The 12,700-nt window shown below is 44.3% G+C and overlaps 1 protein-coding gene across 2 annotated transcripts in view; it reads left to right on the forward strand.

Annotated features, from left to right (window-relative positions):
• The first annotated feature begins 1,032 nt into the window (after positions 1–1,032).
• LOC144932512 (fibroblast growth factor receptor substrate 2-like) overlaps positions 1,033–12,700 on the forward strand; it is a 34,724-nt gene continuing 23,056 nt past the window's right edge. For both annotated transcript variants that reach the window (XM_078856668.1, XM_078856669.1), the window contains exon 1: positions 1,033–1,153. The gene's annotated coding sequence lies outside the window, so the exon portion shown is untranslated. The remainder of the gene's footprint in view (positions 1,154–12,700) is intronic.

Here is a 12,700-nt window from a genome sequence, read left to right on the forward strand (position 1 = left end):
ACATGTTTGTGATTAAAACCTTACCATCCTTACTCGTTATCAGGCAAAGGCTGATGACGACCGCTTGTGTTGCGATCGAAACGTCGTGATTGGTTGTATTTTATTTCTAACTACGTGACTTTACCGAAAGAACCAAAGAGTATGGATTCCTGCAGTCACGAAAGCTTCAAATCAAGATTCTTACCATCCTTGTCCTACTTTAATTCGATTTTGGACCTGCTTAGCAGCCTTTAGGTTATCCTCATTGTATGTGATGTGTTCTATGAATCTTGTATATTTATGTTGTACCATGTTGATGCACGACCTTGTAATTCGGACCTGACAATGTCTACAGTATTTGCTTATTGATAGTTTTTTTTTGCTGTAGCCAGGCTTCTGTGGGGTAACCAATTCCCTATCCAAAATGAGCATTTATCGCCCAACGGGTTTCCATACCTGTCAACCCCTTATCAGTGCCTACCTTATTACAGACCAATTCGGACCTTATTCGTCACCCCGTGCTCTTATAAATCTCAACGTTCATCCAACAAAGTCCCATCACGATGGAGAAACAACCAAATATACATTTGTTTGCCTGTATTGAAACGACTGTACGCCGTATGGACCTGTAAACTAAATTTCCCTGTACAAGAATACGGGTGAACCGTATGGGTTGACAAGTATGGGTTTTACCCTGTGCCAGAATAAAAACTCCTAATAAACAATTGCAGAACAAATAGGTACGGTACGTATTCCTTGGGTCTTAATAATAACAAAATAATAATTATTTTTCTTCTATATACGTGTCTTTACCGAAAGACCCAAGGAATATTAATCCCTGCAGTCACGAAAGCTTTTGAGTCAAGATTTAGGTACGGTATGTTCATTTGAAATAAATAGGTAGGGGTCCCACGTGGAGAGGGGGCGTGGTCTGCTGGCGGCGAGGGCGGGGCTAGAGCAGGAAGGGGCGGGGCTAGAGCAGGAAAGGGCGGGGACTAGAGCTGGTGAGCGGGGAGGGGCGGGGCGACGGGGGAGGAGTGGGGCGAAGGGGGGGCGTGGCGTGACCCGTGACCCCGACGTGGAGACCGCGCCATTGTTCGCGCGGGCGCCCCGAGAGAAGAAGCGCGGCGCTCGCGATGTCCGCCCCCGCGTCGCTCCGGCAGCCCTGACGCCTGTGAGTGTGCCGCTCTTCTCTCTGCTCCTCCTGGCCGCACCACGTCGTCCCCTCTCCTACACCCGACCGTTCGTTCCCCAACCACCTCCTCGTCGCTCTCGTCTCTCCGCTCGCCGTGCGCCGCTGCTGGCCGCGAGGGTTGTTTTCACGGCGGCGTCGGCGGCGGCTCCGTGCACCCCGGTGGTGGTGGTGGGGTGGGGGGTGGTGGTGGTGCGGGTGATGGCGGGAGGATGAGGATACCTTCACCTCTTCTTTCTTATGATCATCGTCATCTTTGTTGGTGTCGTCGTGTTGTTGTTGTTGTGAGTCGGGCATGGAGCGGGAGGAGGAGGTAGTCGTCTTTGTCCTCGCAGGTCTGTTGGTTGGGATTTGTCTCTCTAGTCCTGTGTGAGCAGCATGGGGGATGATGATGGGATTTGTTCAGAAGCGATGTGTGGTGGTGGTGGTGGTGGTGATGGTGGGAAACATCATCTTCACAATGACCACAGTTGCCAACGGGACTGTCATCGGCATTATCATCACAAAGATCCGCAGCAGCACCATCATCATAATCACAGCTTTATCGCCGTCACTAAAATAGCCATCAGCACCATGAAGTCGCCGTCACTTCTTATCATGGTTGTACATTATGGTCATCAGCATCATGTCCACATCATTGTCATCACCATCGTCATTCCCATCAATGCCGTCACCAACATCGTAACCATCGTAATCGCAATAAATATAACTCGCATAACCATCACTAACACAATGATGATCATTTCAACGGCCAACATTGTCACCACCATCATCATCATCGCCGTCTCAATGTGGTGAGAATGCTCCTCTGCTCCTTGTTGGCTTGGCCAGGCAGCGCCCAATACAGCCGTGAGGCCTATGTCACGATTGTACTATGGAGCATCACGTAGTCCCCAACATCATAACAGTCATCATCTTGATCAGCATCATGAACATCCTCATCAGCGTCCTCGCTCACCTTCGCCGTCATCACTTTAATAATCATTATATGATCGCAATGCCCACTGCAACCGAGATTGCCTTCTCTCGATCGGCTTTAGCGTCACACTCCACGGGAGGTGGATTACTTGGTTCATTGTTGATGAGGGTCGTGTATTTGTACGTTTAGCGCCAAGCGTAAGTATTTTAGAACTTTGGGCTTGACCCCCTGCCCTATGAGTGAAATCAATCAACGTGAGAGTTGATCGATTGTTGTGTTTTTTGTGAGGAGTAATTTGAAATTTGTTTTTCAGATTGTTCAAGTGATAAGTGTAAAGTCCAAAATTTTGGCTCAACGTTATTCCAAATTTCGGCTCCATAGCTCTTTTAGAAAATTATTTATTTACATTCGTCCCTCAGTTACGATCGCGTCCATACAGTACATACCATTGCATCTCGTCTGCCTAATGTGCATGTACACCATTTCAGAACTACGAACTGTAGCAGTAACATGCATTTCTAAGTTGATGAAATGAATAAGCATATACTTCTATTCAATGAAACTGTTTCGGCACAATTTTAACTATACTTTAAATTTGGCTAACAGTCTCCTTAACTTCAGGATTAAACCGTTGTAAACTGGTTTTGCATGAACAGTTTACAGAGTTCGACTCTTACTAAACCGGTTTACTTCACGCAAGATGGACTCGTGGATTAGTATGCGCACAGAGGAGGAGAAACTGGGAAAGTGAGAGGCAGTAAGAATTGAGCCGGGGGCTACGAAGAAGAGACGAGGCCACGGTTTCTCTTTATTGTTCACCACCGCCTTCATTAATTCAACGAGGAGGATGAAGCGGCAGTCTCGGCTCGTTTTTGTTTTGTCTTTTGTCACGGGTGGGTTTAGGGTGAAGCTTTGGTTTAGCGTGTGGCCCCGCAGCTGGTCCCCAGCCCCGACGCCGACTTGGTGTGGCCGCTTGGCCCGTGAACAACCCAAGACTGAAGGAGTGCACAAAAAGAGAAAAATGGGCCCTGACAAACGCCGAACTTGAGTTTTTTGGCCACGGTGAGGGTTCGTTTTAGGAGATTGTTGTCTAGTTTGTTTGGTTATTATTTGGTTCTTTCGGTTAAGTCACGTCTAAAGATAAAATATTAAATTAAATAATAGAATACGACGTTTCGATTGCAACACAAGCAATCATCATCAGGTATAATGAAATAGCGACATAAAATCTAACCAGAAAACTATAGACAGACATATTAGCAGACAGATATCACCAAGATACATAGAGAGAGCAACACAGGTAACAGAGAGAGGTGATCGTCTCTGTGGGGTGGCCTTAAATAGACAGAGGAGGGCGGACGCAGAGAGAGGGAGGGGGGTTAGAGAAAAAATTAGCATATCAATGAGTGGACAACAAAACGATATGCTAATTTTTTCTCTAACCCCCCTCCCTCTCTCTGCGTCCGCCCTCCTCTGTCTATTTAAGGCCACCCCACAGAGACGATCACCTCTCTCTGTTACCTGTGTTGCTCTCTCTATGTATCTTGGTGATATGTCTGCTAATATGTCTGTCTATAGTTTTCTGGTTAGATTTTATGTCGCTATTTCATTATACCTGATGATGATTGCTTGTGTTGCAATCGAAACGTATTCTATTATTTAATTTATTATTTTATCTTTAGACGTGACTTAACCGAAAGAACCAAATAATAATTCCTGCAGTCACGAAAGTTCTAAAATTAAGATTAGTTTGTTTGGGTTTGGACTTATACTAACGGCTTGTTAGTTATGGTCATTGTAAGGGCTATTACAAATAGCTGGGCGGCTAGGTGATTCGGGTTAGGACTTGGACTAATGATTGTCTTGGCTAGTTTGTTAGAGTTAGGGCCAGTGTGAGGTCTAGGACAATTATCTATACGGGTGGTTGAATATGATTAGGGGTTGTACAAATGGTTGTTTGGTTGGTTCTTTAAGGCCAGTGCAAGGGTCGCAAATAGTGGCTGGTTGATGAGAAGTAAAAGTGATTGTGGCTGGTTGGTTAGAGGCAGGTCCAGAATTTGTTTGGCTCGTGTGCTCTGTCCACTAAACTGCCTTCTCTGCTCCCCAGTGCAACGTTCACCTTCTTCGGCTGTTGGCTGCTCCTTGTTTCTCGTGGTTTACAGTGCCTTCATGAATGAATACGAATCCAACTCATGCCCTCTGAATTTTGGACAGCTTATGCAAAACATCTGATTGCGCCCGTTCTTTGGTGGTACGAACTTGGCGCGCGTTCACCAGCGGACTAATATTGACGCTGCTTTGTAGAAACATGCGGTTTCGCTGTAAGCGTTCAAATCGGTTCTCACAGTATAATGCGTCGCATAATGTAGACAAGAAAGGTCGTTGTACAGTGATACCGACGGGGAGGTATTTTAAACACTTTTTTTTCTCACCGCAATGTTTTGGCAAGGGAGCTGTGAAAACGCCTGGGATAACCAGTGGCATGATTAAGTTGTCAAAATTTATTTTTGAAAAAGCAAAACTATGCAAGCATTGGAATCTTCAGACATCACGAAAGTCAGTATCTCCATGCTCAATTGCAAGATGGGGCAGTGCTCATTTGCAATCATGGCCCTGAGCGATTTATGAAAATTCCACATTTCCATGGCTGAGATCGGCCTTACGTTAGGATTAGCCTATGACCAACTCAACTTCAATAATCCCCATGTGGTCATGCCAGAAGCAAAACATAATTTTTCCTCGTTGTTTCTTGAATAGGTGGCCCTGGGCTTTCCAATTGCTTAAGGTGTGGATTTGGAAGCTAGACAGAATATGGCAGTATCGAGTCCCTCGTATGAATGGTTTTTTTCTCTGAGTATTGCTTCCTCCCACATGCGAAACAAATTGTTAATGGTCTACGTTCAGTTTAAAAACTCACCAATGCAGGACCCGCCTGAAAATGTCTTGAGACTCGGCGAGGCATTTCTGGGTAGATGGCCATCCGCACTGTTCCCCCAAAGTGGTGGTTGTTTTTTTTATCAACCTCTGAAGGATGATGGACTAAGTTGGCTCACAACCAAAATAAAAACTCTGCATTCTGAATGCGAATTGAGTGCTTTGACCGCAGTACCACTCCGTCGGATCTACATGCAAATGAGTTTAACTAAAACATTCTTCATTATAGCACTTATAACCTCATAACATTAGACTCACTGGTCAAATCCAGTGTTCAGGGAGTCACAAACAGTTCGTAGAATGTTTGTGCAAATGTACGTACTGCACACTCGGTGCCTTGGGACAGCAGGAGGATGCCACGTGAATTTCACCTCTGTGCGAGAGTGGCCGTCGCCTGTTCTGTGAATATTGTTCCCTGAGCATCACTATTGTGTGATGTGCATTTATTTGTCGTGGAGAGCTCCTCGCCAGAGTCTCTCTCACTGTTTGCCAGTGCAGTGGGAGTGACTGGATCTCTTGATAGTGCTTTTACATGCTGGGTATCCATTAAGAAGTAGGATAAATAACTGCTTATTTGAATCCAAATTGCCTGTTTTTATTTTCATAAGTTGAGGAAATGTTACTGTTTTTCAAAGCACAGTTGGCGGTGTGTGCCGTGATTTGTGCGGTGTTTTTACAGTAACCTCCCGGTTATAGCTGTAATTGGATGGAATCCATCCCGTGTAGCTTATATTGACTTAAGACCTATTTACTATGTCCAGAATGCATTTATTCGCTTCCACACCTCCGATTAGCGCAGTTGGCTATGTACGGTGTGAAAGAGGTTCAACATACAACACAAAGCAAGATATATTTTTGTTATGAAGTATAAATACTCATCCAGTTATATCTATTCTCAAAGTAACTCTTATTCAAATCAACTACACTTATTCGAAGAAATACGTGAATTGGAAACCCAGTAGCGGTGGCGCTTCCACCTCTGGCAACAGTGCTATGGAATTTCAGCAGATCACGGAGAAAATACAATTCGCTTTGACCCAGAGGGATTTTTTGGCCACAGCGAGTTCCTCATTGCTGGGCCCTCAAGCTGAGGATAAAACTCCTCTTGGCTGAACGGGTGAAGGCGTGCCACTGCCAGTATTTAAAATTGCACTGCTCTGAGCACCTGTGATGCACATTTTTCAGTATTCTTGTAACTTCATTGATTACAATTGGTTAATGTGCCCATGCGTTACGTGCATCGAATTGTATGCGTAAGAACGGTAGGTGTATGAGTTGTTTATGTCGTGCATGCTTTGGCTTACAAGATGTGCGAATCTGTGCACCAAATGGGTATCCATTGCAGAGATGGAATGAGAAATGATTAACTCATCTCCAGGCGCTTACTGGGTTGTTGTATTGTACAACTGTCAGATATGGCGACAACTTCATCCAGCAGTGGACTAATCATGACCGATAATTATATATTGTACATATTTGGTTCATGTAAACCCTGCAGCCACCAGAGGTGGGTGCTACGTCAACCACGGTTGTAAATTAATAAATAATTGGCTTCATTTGTGGCAATGCATCCTCTTACAAAGGGGCCCAACTTGTTATATGCCTATTGCAGCTCACGATCTTGCTTATAATAGAACATCCGGATGGCACTTAAGCCATCAATGGGATGTGTAAATAAATACTTAAATTTTTATAATGTGGAGAAACAAATACAGACAGGAGCCATAGTCAACATTTATTTTGTTACTAAGTGATATACGCCACCCAGTGCTCATTTGAATTTAAGAAAAAACATGTTTTTGTATATTGAACATGTCTCGTGCGTGAAAAGATTCAGAACCGCGTTATGTTTGAAAGATTGAAAAAGAATGATTCTAACACATGCCATTCGATGCACGCTCGCATTGTGGGCGTACGTATTGATAGCGATCAATGTGTCGTGCCCACCCCTAGCATTTACCAATCCGGATTAATCCCTGCTGTGTTCATTTTGTATTTGTAACGGTGAGCTGAAATGGCTTTGTGCATTTTTAACTACATTCACGTTGGTTCATTATATTTGCTGTATTTTCATGAAATATTGGTTGCGGTAAACAATTCTCAGGCCATCTTGTGCTGTTGCTGGAAAGTGGTGTGTGTGTGTGTGCATGGGTATCAGTGGGGAGCGGTGGTGTAGCGGTTAGCGCGCTGCTCTACTAACCCGGCCTACCAGAGTTAGATTCCCGCTCACGGCCAACACAGTGACGATTATCTGAACTGGTCCCGGGCCTCCCCTAGGTCGACTCAGCTTCAAATTAGTACTTGGTGTGGTGTGAACATCGCCTCTGGGGAGACAAAGGCGGTTGGGCGTGGTTCTGGCCACTCACCCCCTCGTGTGCCGTGCTGGCCTTAATAAGTGCTCGCCAACAGCACTTGCCCCAACAGTCTGTTAAGGTTATACGGGGGTCTTTGCATGCGTGTCACCACTTCTCTGATACTTTACCAGTGCCCCATCCAGGGGGCATCACGGGGGGTGGGGGTTGATGCGTGTTGTTGCGTGTGGCGAGAACACTGCAAATATATACATTTCAATGAAGGAATTACAATTGAAATGCATCCACATTGCACATTTGAGGGCAGGCCACAACATGGCACAGCAGTGCATCTGTTTTTCAACAGAGCCGTTGTTATTGCCACCCGTTGCGTTGTTCGCTCCTGTAACTGATTAATGTTCCCTTTAAATATACTTGGGTGTCTTGATTTTGGTTTTAGTTGGTTGTCTGTCGCCTACAAATGCACCCAGTTGCACGATGGTCTGCTAATGTAAAGGTTTTTTTGTCAATAAAAGTCTACTTAGGGGAGGAGGTTTTGCACATACAAGTACAGTACATTAGTTTACTGCAGATCCTTGGCTGGATTATCAACATAACAAATGTACATTTTCGTCAGATTTTTGGTGAAAGTGTGCCGATGTCTCTCTGACCAAGTGGGGCACGTCCGTAGTGTTTTGGCTGATACGGTGGTATATTAATGTGATTAATAGTGTTAAAGTGTTTTCGATATCTAAACATTAATTGTTGAAACGTGCCTTTAGAAAGCGGTCAACTTAACGTAACAATGCAGGACCTGCCTGTAAAAGAGATTTTAGACTGAGAGGCTTCTCGGATAAATAACAGACATCGTAATTTTCCACCTAATGGTCCGGTCCGTTTTCGTTACCACTTAAATGTCATTGCCATGGTTGATTAGGACAGTCATTTAACGTGCATCTCAAGTCCTTTGTTATGCTCAGTGCCTGCTTTTGTTAGCATGCTGTTTGTGTAGTTTTTATGACTTCAAGTGATAGAATGGCTGTAAACTATCCCACCCCTCTGTTTCACTTATTCGCTGCATTGCGGGTCGTAAAGCGTCTCTCTGTATTGTCCCTGGTGAGCACTGAATTAGCATCACCTGTGTGAACTCACACCTGGTTACTAATTATGGGTAAGCGTTCTGTAAATAGGCAAGGGCTGTTAGGTTTTTATTGCGGTAGCGTCTTAAAATAGCTGTGGGATCACGAGTGTGTGCGTTGTAAGAAGGAGCAGGTGCTCCCGGGCATGTTGTGTTTTAGATAAAGTTGGTTTAACAAAGTACAAATCAATACATGATGTGTGGCCCAAATGCCCCTTTTTACTGCCTGAATGCCATATGTGTTATCTGGGCCCCACCACTCATCCCTGGCTGAAGTGAGGGGGGTGTTGGATGAAGGGGTATGTGAAAAGGGGGGCTTGTCTGCAGGGGTGCATGTGTGGGTGGAGATGCGTGCATCATGGGGGTGCATGCATAATCATTGGCCCATAATATATTCACTGCTGGATGAGGGCATCACGGTGTTGGATATCTTGGGGGGGGGGGGTGTTTTGTCCTTTGGCTTGCTACTCTATAAATTTCGATCACCAGCCATCATCTTGTCCTGCCGAAACCCACTACTTTGCTCAATGTTTCCAATTAATTTCATTTCATGGTAGGTCATATGTACTGTTTGAAAACTTACTTAATGCAATCCGTAAGTTGCTTTTAATTTTCAAATAAAATTTCCCTGAAGCTCTCTAACCTGCTCTCGTTTGCCCCAATAAAATGAACTCGACTTTGCCTTCAGTATTTGCCCGAGGTATACATACACACTCGTGTATTTTTCAGTTGTCCCACAAATATTTTCATTGGTTGAGCTAACTTATTGTACTTGACTTTTGTTTTGCTCATTTATTTTGGACCCAGCTTTTAAGCCATCTTTGTCCTTCAATAATCTCCTGTAGTTCATTTCCGTTGGTTGTTGTAATGAATTGTAAGCAAATCTTATACTGGCTAATGTTTTCGTTTGGTTATACCTTTATTTCTTTAATTATATTCTCAACGTCGATGTCCCATGTTGGTTCATTACCATATCGATTTGTTTGAATGAATGCGTTAATATCCACTGCATCAAAAGCCTTTTCATAGTCCACAGAAAGCAGGCATAATCGTATTTGATATACATAAATGCATTAATGCATGTATAAATAAGTGTGTAATTGAAGGGATGCTCTCCTCGAGGGGTTTGTGAAGGGTTTATTCAATAAATAGTCGAAGAGAGTAGGGGCGTGTGTGAGATGGTTGACTAATGAGTGGGTGCATACATGTATATTCTGATACCTGAGGGGTGTCTGAAGGGGGTTCGTGTATTAACCGTTGAATAAAGTATAGTGTATTGAGAGGTGCATGAATGAATGGGTACATACATGTATAGGCTGTTGCATGAGGGCTGTGTGAAGGGGTTCATCAATAGTCAAATTAATAGTGTGGTGTGTGTGTGTGTAAGAAGTGTGCTGAATGAATGGGCATGCACATATAGGTTGTTGCATAAAGGGTGCTTGCTTTAATGAAGTGGGGTGTGTGTAGGGACCCCTGTATGAATGAGTGTGTTCATCAGGGAGTGCGAGTGAACCGGTCCCTGTATGAAAGGCGGTGTGTTTGAAGGGAAGCCTGTATTAACTTATGTGTTCATAAAGGGGGTGGTGCGGCAATGAAACGATGCACGCACAAACTGGTGGGTGTTTGGTGGGGTGTATGTGTGAGTGATATTATTTGTGCATGGTGGGTTGTATGGGTCACGGTGTGTCCCTAGTGATAGTATGTGTGTGATGAGCGATGCGTGTCAGTGCAGGGGCGTGTGTGTGTGATGGTGCACACAAGTAATGGTGTTGGCGAGTGATGGTGCGTGCGGTTATCCGAGTAGTTGCGTTTCGCGGGTCCATACCAGAGTAAGCCATTGGCACTCTCTCCACATTCCCGGAGCCTGGACGTGAGAGGCAGACCAACCGGCATGATTTATCTTCCGTCTGAGAGCTTGTCTCAATTTTGATAAATGTCTGCTTGCAAAGATAGCTCCCCTTTGATAAGGCTCCCCGGTGTTTGTGCGCCTTCACATTGTTGTTGTTGTTGCTGCTGCTGCGGCGTTTTCTGAAAGGGCAACGCATGCCATAGATGGCTAAAATATCTGAGGCCACGTCCCTAAGAGAACGGCTTACTTGCAAATGTATAAACACAACAGTGTGGCCGTTGTGTGCCTCTGGGGTTGCATCCATTGTATCGGGCAATATTGATGTCGTTTTAAAGTGCACAATTCAGAGACCACTCTTATGCGCAAAGCTTCTTGCGTGTGCTGGGGTAGCATCATGCACGCACGTGAGGTCGGCCCATCACCATTTGCATTTGCCTGACGCGTACAGCATTGCACTGCCGCTCGCAACCCACGTTCATTAAATTGTTATTTAAAAAAAACGATGTCTCACTGGCGCGAGGGTAAACAGTTTGAGATGTTTAGGTAGTAAACATGCCATGATGCATCGTTTTGTCGATTAAAACAAATTCTCTCGCTCTACATGCGTTAAAATGTGCGTGTGAGAAACTAATATTGTTTATGCAAACCACATTCCAATGTTGAATAATCTAGTGGAGTGAACAATATTGTACATATGACACTTAAGACACGAGAAATAATACAAATGAGACAGCACTACCTTGGTATTGCCTGGTAATTCTGACATTGTGTAACACCCTGGGATTAAGTATCCACACTCCACCCCTAGTGATTTGATTGTCAAATCACGGATATGATATTGCACAACATGGGAAATATTTACGAAATTACTTTTGTTTAAAGTTTCTCTGTACAGTGCCTTCATGGTGTCTCAATGTATTTAGGAATATATTGACATTCTATTGCAATACATTCTGTTGCGTTGCTTGTATTGTAACATGTCAGTATTGCGTGTTCTACTCAGAACTGGTACTGTAACAGTTACATGAGTAATTTGATTAATTGTGAGTTTGCAAAAAATGTATGAGTAGTTGTAATCATCAAATAATTGCTAAAGTTTAGTGAACATTCTGTGCGGTGTGGGCTTGGTAAAACACGTCTAAGAGACACCGAGTTGACACTGCTGAGGTTTTGGGTTTGAATCCCAAGTTAGCTGATGCCCGTGATTAAACTGGTTTTTCAAGTGTAGCGCATTGATGGTTTTAGCCAATTCACCAATGAGCCTACATAAACGATCACAGTTGACTTGGTTTGTCACTTAATTTGGCTTATTCCAGTTCTGTGAATTAAAACTCTGTTTGTCGGATGGGCAACAAACGAATACTCTTTGGAGGGCTTATAAAAGTGTCCATACGACCGATAATAGACTTAATGAAGTCTTACAGGGTCATTTTATAAACACAAGGTGATGTCCCACTGTTTGCTGTGAGCGTGCCAAGTGCGAATGTCTTCTATCAAGACATCACGGCGATGATAGCGCAATTGGAATATAATTGGGAGTAACCAAAAAAACAACCGAGAGACAAATTTCGATTTAAAGCTTTCGTGACTGCAGGGATTCATCTTCTTGGTTCTTTCGGTAAAGTCACGTAGAAGGAAAATAATAAAATAATAAAAATAAAACATAAAATAATTCTCACGACGTTTCGGCCACAACGCAAGCAGCCGTCTTCAGGTGGAGAACAGGTCTGTCAAGTAGACAGAGTCTATCTACCGCTGCCAAGACGAACAATAGACGAGCGGTGGTAAACTGGAGTTGCCGTGGCCGTACAGTGGAATATCCCCACTCGGCGGGGCCTAATTAGGCGGGACACGCACAGCATGGGTGCCTAACCAACGCCGACAGTGTGGCCTTTTCATGGCCGTGCTGTGTGCGGCGGTGTGGAGCTGGCGAAGGGGGATGGGTGTGTGGATGCGGGGCGGCGTGCATCTATTGAGGCAGGGCCGTCCCGCAATCTTAGGTGGGCCTTCTGCGGTTTGTTGGGTTTTTGTGTGCGCCTTAATCTCTCACTTGAAAAAGGATTTTTTTGTTTCTTAAAACAATTATGAAATGTTTCTGCTGAATTTATGGTGGCCTTCTACACTCGAGACTAAATATTTTCAGTCCTTAGTTGGCGTAGATGATTGATGCTCTTTCAGAGGTTTTTTTGTGACAAAGTATAATGGCATTAAAGGCAGACCCGCGGAGAGGGACACTTTGTCGGCTGGCGTGCGTATTTTCAAATGGCCAAATGCCACTGACTAATCCTGCATTAATGCGATGACATGTTGAGAAGCCGGTTAAAACAGAGAGCCTGAGACGCACCCATTGGCTGGAACGCTCAGGAATGTGTCGATCTTGGGGAAAAAAGTTTGGAAA

This window comes from Lampetra fluviatilis, chromosome 5 (genome assembly GCF_964198595.1).
Source record: "Lampetra fluviatilis chromosome 5, kcLamFluv1.1, whole genome shotgun sequence".
NCBI lineage: Eukaryota > Metazoa > Chordata > Hyperoartia > Petromyzontiformes > Petromyzontidae > Lampetra > Lampetra fluviatilis.